Here is a 12274-nt window from a genome sequence, read left to right as displayed (position 1 = left end):
TAGATGGGCTTCTACTATCGTGGTTTTGAGTTACACCCATAGACACCGACTCCGAGGGGGCCAAGGCAGTTTTGGCTCTCCTGATGTATTTTTGAGGGGTGCCGGGGGCCCTCGATGTTCAGAGGCTCCTCACAACATCACATCGCCCCCCCTAATTATCTTGATAAGCTGGTGCTTCTGGTTACCCCCAAGTGTTCTGGAGAGATTTGACCCTCTTGGTTTTCCCTTTCAGCTGCTTTTCTTTTTTAAACAATTCACTCATTTTTTTAAAAAGTACCCTCTTTGAAGTCAAATGTGACTGCGTTGGAGTTCCTTTCCAATTGTCTGCTTACATATATGTTGAATTTGATAGCACTCTAATCACTGTTCCCAGCTGGTTCAACAACGCTTGCATCTAAAACCAGATCTTGGACACCACTCAAACACAGAGCTGTTGTTCCTTTGGTGAATTCTAGGGCATAATCATTTAGAGTATCTAGAATTGTTTACTTCTTTCTCATGGATACTTCCTTGATTCCATTCTCCATTTCAAGATCACCCTGGGTACATTGGCCAAGGGGACAATTGTATTTCCCCAGTACTAAATTACTCTTTGTGTCTGCTGTCATTATCTACATCAGTTCTGTGGAGGAGGCTGAACCTTTTGGTATTTATAGCTTGTTGGACTCTTTTGTACAGAGTAACACCACCTCTCACACACCCTGAATAGCTCAGCTGGTTAGAGCATGGTGCTGATAATGCCAAGGTTGCAAGTTCTATCCCTGTTTGGGACAGCTGCACATTCCTGCATTGCAGAGTGTCGGACTCCCTTCCAACTCTACAGTTCTATGATTCTATGAGCCTTCTTTGTTCTTCCCATAGAGTTTGCATCTGGAGAGAAGTGTCCCACTAGTGCTTCCCCTCCCACCAGGCTTCATTCAGTAACTCCAGCTTGCTCATCTTGGCTCAATATATGTTCAAGGAACTTCCCTCAGGATTCATTAGTAGTGGTACCTACCTTCCCAGAAATGCCTCCTTTATAAACCAATCAGTTTTAGAAACCAATAACACTGATGGACTGATCAGTTAATGGAGGGTAACCTTGAGATGTCTCCATGTATCATGAAACAGCTTGGTGGTTGTAAGGCTCTAAGATAGCCTCCCTCCACCCCTCAATAAATTGCTGAGATTCTATGACAAGCAACAGATCATATGCAAATGAGCTGCTGCAGTTATGCCCTTAGAGATGGATCAGTTTTGCAATAATTTTGGGGTGGTGCAATTGGGTTCTAGCTAGTTCTGGTTGTAAACCGCTTTGGGTTTCTTTCTGAGGGGAAAAAATGAGGAATTGAAGTTTTTAAAAAGAAAATATATAAACTTTTTTATATGGCAGGCATGTTCATCTAATTTATATTCTATCCTAGCTGAGCATATTTATTGGAACATTTTGCAGCTTTAACCAAAGGATGTCATATTTCAGAGCTATTGAAACTGAAAATGCCAGTACTTAATTTTAACCCACTTCAGGGTTAAATAGATTTTCTTTGGGTTGTGTTGATTTCAAGAAGTTCAGACATTGTGCTGAATTATGAAAAGATGTAGTGCAAAATTCTGGTTCGTGGAAAGCATGATATCATTCTGGCTTCATCTGTGTTCTTATTTCCTCATATTGTAGGACTGTGCAGGCTATCATTACTAATACAAATTCTTCCGAGTACTTTGAAAAGGACAAGAACTGAGGGGAATGCCAAAAATAATGAATGTCGAATGTATCCTGTAGCTAAAAGAATGCCTGGTTTCCCTGCAGTTCTGAACTCCAGCTTGGCAGATGCCATCCAGTGGGTAAAACTTTCCTCTTCCAGAAATCCATTCACCACCATGAATATTTCTTGTAACTATTCCTACCAACTGGTGGTGATGCAGGTCCAAATATTATTGTTTCTGTTTGTCACAAATACCTTTGGCCTTCCATGGACAAATAGAGCTGAGGGTCATCAGCATATTGATGGTGGATATTAATTTAGAGCCAGTGTGGTGTGGTGGTTAGGATATTGGACTAGGACCTGGAAAATCAGGGTTCAAATCCCCATGCAGCCAGTCACCTGGGTGACCTTGGGCCAGTCACTATTTCTCAGCCTAACTGTTATGTCCTAAGCTTGGATCCTAGAACAATAGGCAAGTAGGTCCCTAGAATTCAACAACTGATTGTCTTGCAGGAGAAGACCAATCAGGCTCCAGGAAGAAGTTAATCAGCCTATTAGGCTGGTAGGATCGTAAAATGCAACAACTGATTGGCCTGCAGGAAAAGACCTATCAGGCTCCAGGAGGGAAGCAGAACCAGCCAATCAGACAGGACTCATTGTGTAAATAATATATATAAAAGCCTGAGGTTGGGGGGGGGGGCGGATTTCATTCACCGTTTTACAAGCTGCAATAAAGAGCATGAAGTCACTACAGGACTCCGAGTATATTTCACTAACCTACCTTGCAGGGTCGTTGTGATGATAATGTGGTGAGGAGGAGAGCCATGTATACTACCTTGAGTTCCTTGGAGGATATGTGGGCTATAAAAATAAGAAATAATATTAACACTGCCAAGTTATTCCTGCTAGACTTTTTTCTTGGGGTTAACTTTGGGCTTTGTACTGTATTGTATAGAAATCAATCTTAAACTAAAAAAAAATGATCCTAAAAAGCATACATGTACAGCTTGTCGGGTGGAGTGGAGCCATTCCTCCAACTTCCTGGTAGGTAGGTCACTATCGTTTACTGGGAAAGAGGGGGCAAGGGGGTAGGGAGGTGGACAAGGTGTGAATGCTCCAGCAGGAGCCAATCCAGCAGCATTGCTAGTGTGTTTGCACAACGCTGACCACCTTGCCACCTCACCTCTTCTTTCCTTTCGCCTAGTAGGCTCACCTGCCAGGAAGCCAGCATAGCAGCTCTGCCCCAACTGGTAGGCCATTTCTGTACAGACAGTCTTGGAAATTCTAAAATTAAAATATTTATATAAAAAAATTAAAAGGGAATCAAAAGGGAAATCCCATTTTGGATTTTCAAGGTTTCAAATAAGTGACTGCACTGTCATTGCATACAAAACATATTGATGTGTATATATACCAACCACAGTTCTAAAACTCCAAATATATCACTGCCTTTTTCTTTCACATTTCAGATGTCGCCTCCTACATCTATGTACACATGTTAACATCTTGCATGAAAAAGTGCTAGTGGTTCTACCAGCTGAAGTTTCATTTGGAGGGCTATGGCGTACATAGACTCGTCCACATAAAATGACTACATATCAGTGCATAGGCCCAGAAATAACACCCATAGCAGTGTTTTTAGGATTAGGAAACACTCTCCATATACTCCTCTCTTGAGGAACCTCTAAATATTTGCCACATGACTGTGTGCAATAATCAATAGGATTTTGTTGCAATTCTGGAGCACTTTGTCCACGGGCACATGTATTTTTTTTTCTTTTTTATAAAAAAACCCCCTCCCATATATTAACTATTTATTCTTCTGTGTCTTAAGTACTGTAGATGTATAAATTAAATTAGCTGAGATATATCCACATGAATGAGTGTAAAAACTTTTATAGTTGTTTCATTGCATTTAATGTGAAAATGTTTGATTATATCTATCCAACCCTACTCAGAGTAGATACATCCATGGACTAAGTTAATCAAGTTGATTGATTTCAGTGCATCCACTGTTAGTATGACCTTGTCAAATGCAACCTGCCGGCTCTGATTTTCAGCTAGTTTTCTGACATGACTTATTCAAAGGTCAGGGAAAGTTTTGAGAATACAGTACATACAATTTTGCATTTGAAAGAAAAGGAAAAAAGATCTCTTTCAGAAGGGCCCAGAACATTCCAATTTAACCACTTGGTTTGCTTGACATACTTGTACCTTATTTTCTTTTAATGGTATCTACAAGGCAGTTAATCACCATAGAATTCATAAAGCAATCCAGCATAGACTTCATATAAGAAGCCTGTCTGAAAAAGAAGCTCTTAAACTAGTCTCAAAAACCAGAAGGGAGCTAGTAACACAGACCTAGCAGGGGAAAAGTTCCACACTTGGGTGCCACCACTGTAGATGCCCTGCTGTTTATAGATATCAATCTAATTTCATGATGACGAGTGGAAGTACCCCACTAGAAAGTCTAAGCTATGGAGGAGGCTCATAAAGGGAGGAAACACTCCCAGTGGTACTTGCAACCCAAACTGTTCAGAGTTTTAAAGATCATATGAAGACACTGATGAAAACTCTACTCACTTCTCTCTATTATAGAAGGTGTAGAAGGCTTCCCTATCAGAAAGCTAGACAACTGCTTTACTGAATCTCTCAGTGCAGGAAATGCCTGCCTCCACCTAGTGACTGAACTATACAATGACATTATCCACACACTGTCATTCAAGAGTTAGTACGCAACTCACCAATCCTTTGATAGCTATTTGATATCGTCTGCTGTTTCAACCTTCACATTCCCCATTTTTGAGAAGCAGTAGGCAGTTCCAGGATATTTCCTTCTGAGGAATACTGAAGATTTTTGGTATCTTGCAATATCTGTATATTTACAAATGAATAAGTTGAATTAGTGGAATGGAATAGGTTGGCCATGTGAATTCTGAAATTGTGTCAGTTCCTCAAAGCTAAGCTTGCACAATTTGCCATTTTCTTATCTGCCCAAATTCATAGTACACGAAACATTCCTTTTAGATAACGATATGCAGATAGCTATGGCTTAATGTATCTTCCACAATGGCTATGTGTCATGTCAGAGCATTAGACGTCTTAAGAAAACACATTTTTTCCCATCAACTAGCAATTTCCACAAGAATGAAGAAGAAATGAGGGCCGCTCTTCACTCAGCCCTCATGTTCCACAGCAGAGTTTGCATTTATTTGATAACGATGCATAGTTTATTTAGAATTTGCCATAAAGTAGGGAATAGTATGAAAGAATTGTTTCAATGGTTCTGCTTGCCAGCTAATTTCTGTGGCATGTGCTGCTATATAATGGGAGATGATGCTTGAAAGAAAATAACCGATAGATTGCAATCCACATTTGAAGGTGGAGGGGGGGTGTCTTGTGAGTAGCTATTGTCATTATTCCATTTCGAAATGGCTTTCTTTCATCTTCCTCCTTTTTTTCTGGGGTCATCTCTCTTTCTCTCATGCGCAAGTACACATACCCTCAGCAAAGATATCTCTGTGTTTCACGAAAACAGAACAATGCCACAAATGACTCATCTTTGTTTGCCGGCCTTTGTGCTCATCTTATTAGATGGGAGAGGGGGAGGAAGTGTTGGAGAAGGATGCCCTGACCTTGATGTGGCAATAGCGCTGTAGATTTAAATAAAACAAAATTAGTTCAGTGAAAAATGGTCAGATAAAACTCTGATGGATTTGTGCAGGTGTGGGAAAACTGATAGCAGGGGGAGTATGAGTCCACCTCCCCAACAGCCATCTTATCATTCAGTTCCAAAATTGGTATAACTCTGCAAAAAGTGTCCTTTCAAATACCTCCCTAGAAACCATTACGATCAGATTCCAACTGAGCTGCATGACAACCTGATATGATGATTCCAAGGATGGCCATTTAAATGTGCTGCTCTCACGGTGCATCTGTCTATCAGAAGTCACCTGCCTTGGCTCACCTGCATTGTTTCATGGCAACCAGAAGCACAATGGCATTTCTGCTTTCACAAGCAAATCCAGGCTCATCAATGCAGAGTCATATAGTAGCCAGGATCCTTAGCTTTCCACACTGGCAATCTTTACCTTTCATCACAAAACATCTGACAGACAACCACAAATAGTTAGACCAAAAAGGGAAAGTCATAACTAATGTAGATGGTTATGGTTGGAGGGAAGAGAGAACAATCATAGCAGGCCTCTTACTGTCACATTGACAGCTTCATTGCAGTTATTAAAGCCGGGAGTGTCTTTGCAAGGGACCCCACTCAATCCGGCGGCATCGGACAGGCAGGCAGCCTCCGGCACAGCGCGGCCCTGCTGTGAGGTGCGGGGGCTGCCGTGAGGCTCCCGCCGTCCGGCACGCCAGGTAAGAGTTTTCCTTTTTTTAAAAGAGTGCGGGGGCGCCCGAGGGATCCCTGCACCAGGGCGCCCGATGACCTTAAGACTGCCCTGTCTGGCTGTGCATTGCAGGGCTCTTGTTCTCAACTACAGTGCTACCTCTGGTTAAGAACTTAATTCGTTCCGGAGGTCCGTTCTTAACCTGAAACTATTCTTAACCTGAGGTACCACTTTAGCTAATGGGGGCCTCCTGCTGCCGCTGCGCCGCCAGAGCATGATTTCTGTTCTCATCCTGAAGCAAAGTTCTTAACCTGAGGTACTATTAATGGGTTAGTGGAGTCTGTAACCTGAAGCGCTTGTAACCTGAAGCATCTGTAACCCGAGGTACCACTGTACATTGCAGCTGATATGTGAATGAGTATCCCCACTGACTCTCTTGGGCTACTTGTGCGGTACAAAACTAATTATTGCCTTTGGCCATAGGAGCCAACTCCTAGGGTCCAAGGTCCCTTCAACCTCACAATCAAATATTTGAGAGGGTCAGTTCCCCCTACCCAGCTGATGGGCATTGCCATTCAAATGGTGTACATGTGCTGCATCTTGTGATTGATTATGCGGGGGTGGGACTTACCTGAGCCCCCCCTATTTTATTCAAGCTGGCATCCCTGCCCTTTACTATTTAAGATCAGGGCTTTTACCTTTTTAGCAGACCAGAAATCATGCCACAAGAGATGGGAAGGAGAGCACAACACAAGCTTTCTTTTCCTATGGAATGGATAGACAACCTTTCGTCTCTCAGGGGCTGGATTCCTTCAGGAGCTGCCTGCTGATTGGGAGGGGGGAGACAGAATCAAAAGTGGGTGGAGCCATCACTTTTCCCTTACTCATTCCACTGCCTCTTCTTCTATCTCTTTATGACACCTTTCCCTGCCCTGCATGCCCAGCAGGCTGTCAGGAGAAGGGTATTTTGCTCTTTTCTGAAGACTGAAATTAGGCTGAGAGCCGTATGTAACCCTTGGGCCACATATTGCCCTAGGGTCATAATCCTTCTCTAGGGGAAGGGTTATAGCTCAGTGACTGAGCTTCTTCCTTGGCTGTAGATGTTCTCAGGCTCGGTCCATAGCATCTTCAGGTAGGGCAGGGAGAATTTTCTGCCTGGAATCCTGTAGAGCCTCTGCCATTCAGTGTAGACCATGCTGAGTTAGAGATGGGACAATTGTCTAATTCTGTATAAGGCAGCTTCCTAAGTTTCTTTGTAGAGTCACTTTAGTTTAATGTGGCAGCCTGGAGGTCGGCATTAAAAAAAAAAGATTCACATTCATTCCAAACCACTCTGTGTCGTTCAAACTATATTCACCAGATGACCTGATTATTTAATGTTTCATTGTGATAAGTAAGGGGTTATCAGCATGAATAGTATCAGAATGGTAAAAATCAATCAAAACCCTGTGTTAAAAAACAACAACTCAGTCAAATAACTGGTTTTTGTTTTTTAAATGATCTGCTAGAAAGCACCCCACAAACGCAAAAAAGACTAAATTAAATGACTACATTATTCATTGTTTTTACTGCTGCGATAAAAATGTATGAGCTCAGTATTTCACTTTAAAATGAGAGGGGCATCTGATTGGCAAGACGCCCACCCCTCAATCCCACTGACTGTGGGGGAATTCCCCACCAACAGCAGGCAAGCAAGCATGCTCTGACTTCCAGGGATGGAGGCAGAGAGCAAGGGGCAGCAACTGCCACCACCCCCGAAAAGTGGTGAGGGGCCATTATGGATCTTTAACATCAATGGATTCCTTTGTCTCAAAATGAAATTTAATTGGACAGCATTTTGGCTCTTTAAGGTAAAGGTAAAGGGACCCCTGACCATTAGGTCCAGTCGTGACCGACTCTGGGGTTGCGCGCTCATCTCGCATTATTGGCCGAGGGAGCCGGCGTATAGCTTCCAGGTCATGTGGCCAGCATGACAAAGCCTCTTCTGGCAAACCAGAGCAGCACATGGAAATGCCGTTTACCTTCCGCTGTAGCGGTTCCTATTTATCTACTTGCATTTTGACGTGCTTTCGAACTGCTAGGTTGGCAGGAGCTGGGACCGGGCAACGGGAGCTCACCCCGTCACAGGGATTCGAACCGCCGACCTTCTGATCAGCAAGCCCTAGGCTCAGTGGTTTAACCACAGCGCCACCTGGGTACATAGAAAATGTAGTTCTCCTTTAGCCATGTCAGTAACTTGCCTGCATCAAGTAAGCTGTCATTTGTGCTTTAGCTGAGATTCCTACATTGCAGGGATTTGGACTAGAAGACCCTTGGGATCCCTTCCAATTCTATGATTCTTTGATTCTGGTCCTCAATGTGTTTGTCACGACAGAACAGAACTCACAGTTCATGCAAGAGCCCGTGGAGATCTCATTTTGTTACTGGACATTGGCTGGGCCTGGCTATCCTAGCTGACAAGCTCAACCCAGGTTTCCCTGGTGAAAGAGCACACCAGCTTCTGCTGCTAGGAGAACAAAAAATTGAACCCTGTTCTCTTCCCATTCAACATCTTTGGGAGATTCAGATGAAAGCCCTGACATGTCAAAAGTATATGTGAATGGGTCACAGGGTCGTGTGGACTGTCTCTAACTCCCCATTACCAGAGGACCCATTGACCATGCATGCCCACTGGCCATCCACACCACCCAAACCATGGGTTTTTTTTTTTTGTTATTTCGAGAAAGGTAAGGACTGGAGCTTAGGGGAAGGACTATATAGCTCAGTGGTAGAACATCTGCTTTGCACACAGAAGCTCCCAGGTTCAAACTGGATTCAAACTGCAGCATCTCTGGGTAGGATTGGTAGAGACTGTGGTCCTCTGTTTCCATGGGTAATGACCAAATGATGGGGCATCCTGGGACATGAAGGAACTCTCCACACATACATTGGAATGCATGTAGGTCTCCTTCTCACTGTTACCAAGCCCATGGCTGACAGAAGCTTCAGCAGTGGGTGAAGGCTAGCCCATGCCACCTTTTGGGCACATCAAGTTTTTTTTTTTTAAAGAAACACACATTCTGAAAGAGATGGACTTCGCAGAAGCTTCCCTCTGCTTTCCTGTATTGCTTCCTTAAAGTATATGCCCCAAATGAAACTTTATGTAAACAGCAGATGCAATTAACACAGACCCAGTATTATATAAGGAGCAGGTATATATAACACAGGAGAAGTAACCTAGATTATGTGACACATGCAATACTGGGTTAATTAAAGGAAAAGAGAAAGCCTTCTCCAGTTCCTTCACTGGAACAAAGCTTAATTAGGTCTTGCCTGAATTCCTTTAGACCCAGATTCCTGCTTTTGTTGGGTAAAGGTAAAGGGACCCCTGACCATCACTGCTGCCTCCCTCTTTCTCCACTGGTCCAACTTTCCAGTGAGTGGGGAGCTGGGCCTCTTCCAAGGCGTTTTGTCTGAACCCCTTTCTTGGTTTGCTTAAAGCAGCAACAAATTACCTCCAGATATGCCCAAGTTATATCCAGAACAAATAATAGTAAAGCACAATTGGTCACCTTTTTTAAAAAAAAATTATTAAAGATTTCTTGAATTACAAAGGTGTGTGCAGTGTCTCTCATATTTTAACATGTATCATTTTTGCAACACTAAGAAGAAAGAGGGAAAACGAGGTAGATAGGGGATGGGAGGGTGGATGGGGGTGAGAGTAGGTGACGATGTTTCTGTTTTGCTTAAAATATGTAGGGCTTGGTGTCAGCTTTGTTTGTGTTGGTACTCCTTTATTTGCTTGTCTTCTTTTGATGGTGAGAGAGATTGGGGTTGGCCAAGGGTGTGGTTGTTCATTTGTGATTGACTATGATGGTCTTTGTTTTCATGTGTGAGTGGGGTGGGTGGGTATGTTGGGGTCAGGTTAGCCATACTGATTTGTATGCTGGAGGTAAATTTTTGTCATTATCTTGTTGGGCTGTGTGTGTGATAAAGGGGAACCATAGAAGGCATCCTCTTCTATGTTTCAGCTTGTTGGTTAGTTTTTCTAGTAAGGCTGTTTCCCATACTACTTGGTACCATTGGTCCATGCTTACTCCTGACAGGTCTCTCCAATGTCTCGTTATGACATTTCTGGTTGCTGAAAGTAGGTCACCTTTTTGTACCCAGGGCCCCTTGCCCACAGCTCTACATTTACTCCAATATTGTTTTAAAGGCAATAAGCCGTTTCCATTTTTTATGTTATTTTCACTAAGATACCTCACATTTTTTTCTATGGATTACTGGGGTTGGAGAAGTGCATCACAACATTTGAAGAAGTGTGAATTTTGAAGGATAGCTTTGCTTCAGTTTGCATATTGGTTCGGGAGGTGTGAAATAGGAGGTTCAAGTTAAAATGAACCTTAAAATGTGAACAATCTCAACAAAGGCAGCATGAGAACATCTTAAATAAATAAATATCACCCCAAACAACTTTCATATCACACGACATTATTACCCTACTTGTATGCTTTGTTCCACCAAAGCCTTATATCTTTGCACACATGACAAGCCTGACAATGGAGTGCAGATTTTCAGAGGCATTCACTGGGTATCATACTGGCAAGAAAGATGATAGACTTTTTTTCAACCAAACTCAGCATGTTGCCAATTGTGCCTTTTGAAAGTCTGTCTAGAAGACACACTGCATGAGGCAGTGAGAATGAAGAACTTTTGAAGGGGAGAAATATAAATATTTGGTGATGTACTGTACGCTAATACCTTGATATCTGTTCTAAAAGTTCTAACAATTCCCCATACAGCAGTGCTTTAAGTCTACATTGTCAAGGGTGTGTGTGTGTGTGTGTGTGTGTGTGCGTGTATGTGTGTGTGTGTGTATGTATGTATATGTATATGTTGTCTCATAACACATGTAGGGTTGAGTTCAAAATAGAAATTAGCATGGAGTTTGGAAATCCAGATCTGCTTAAGGGAAGCGGCTCAGTTCTGTAGTGAGTTCAGTCTGGATCCAGACTGGCCTCCCGGATCTGCCAGGTGGTTCTGGGCCTGTCCACAACTCACTGGGCATCTTGATCCTGAAGTGTGCAGATCAGGTCCTTCCCACTTACCTTGCTTCCTTCACAGAAGCATCCATATGGAGGGATAGGAAGGGTGTGATCCACATCACAGAGGATTAAACAATATCTGAGGTGCTACATTTTTTGCAGGCAACCAGCTGGATACATGCAGCCCCGAGAAGCCTTCACTGCAGCCCTTCAGAAGGTGCGTGAAAACCTCGCTCTGCTGCAGAATTCCCCCACCACTGAATTTTGCTGCATCCCAAGTCTATGCACAGTGCTACAGGTGCTACAGTGATCCCCCAATACACCCAATAGTGATTTGATGAGCTGGGGAAGTACAACTGAGAATGGTTATCCCCATGCACCATCCTTTCTATATAAATTGCACTCCCTGAGCACATCAAACTGATGGTTGGTGGGTTGGGTGGGATGTAGTTGTGATGGGAAGGATGGTGTGCCAGGAGGGGAGAGCTTAATGTCTCTTCCCAGTATGTGCCCTCCCCGTGAGTGTTTGTGTGAATGAGTGTGAATGTATGTCTGAGTGCCCCCACCTTTGCAGTGTCTTATGACTATTTGCAATTAGCATTTATTGTTTGTTTGAGTGCCCCCACCCACTATCAACCCAAGCTCTGCCCATCACCAGCTTCAGGCAAGCCTACTGGCACATGCCCCAACCAGCCACCCACCATGGCAGGGACAAAAATCTTGCCCACTTCTATCCTAGATGATTCCACTCCAAGATCATGTGGCATTACAGAAAAAGAGCCTTCAGGTTCTCCTTCCTACTAGATGTTTTAATGAATGCATCGCTAGCATGTCATGTATCATTGCTTATTATGCTAGATTAAGGATGCACTTATAAAAGCCAGCAGTAGGAAGAAGAACCTACAGACTCTCTTTCCTTGCTGCCAGATTTCAAAAATTATCTTTCAGGAATGAGAAAATATTGCTTCCAATTTGGAGGCACAGTTCTGTTTATTTTTCATATAATGATTCATCATTTTTTACTAACTTAGTGAATGATTTGTGTTTTTTTTAAGGAACTAGGGGCTACCACCCCTGATCAATTTGTTTGCCAACCCCCTCAACCCCTTGCCAACCCCCAGCCCCACGTATATCATTCAACCCCCATCCCCTAACAGCTCTCCTTTATCTTCTGCCTAACCCCGTTACCAATCCCCTCCCTCACATTTAACACCAAACTTTC

Source organism: Zootoca vivipara, chromosome Z1 (assembly GCF_965207765.1).
Source record: "Zootoca vivipara chromosome Z1, rZooViv2.hap1.1, whole genome shotgun sequence".
Taxonomy (NCBI): domain Eukaryota; kingdom Metazoa; phylum Chordata; class Lepidosauria; order Squamata; family Lacertidae; genus Zootoca; species Zootoca vivipara.
This window is presented reverse-complemented; position numbering follows the sequence as displayed.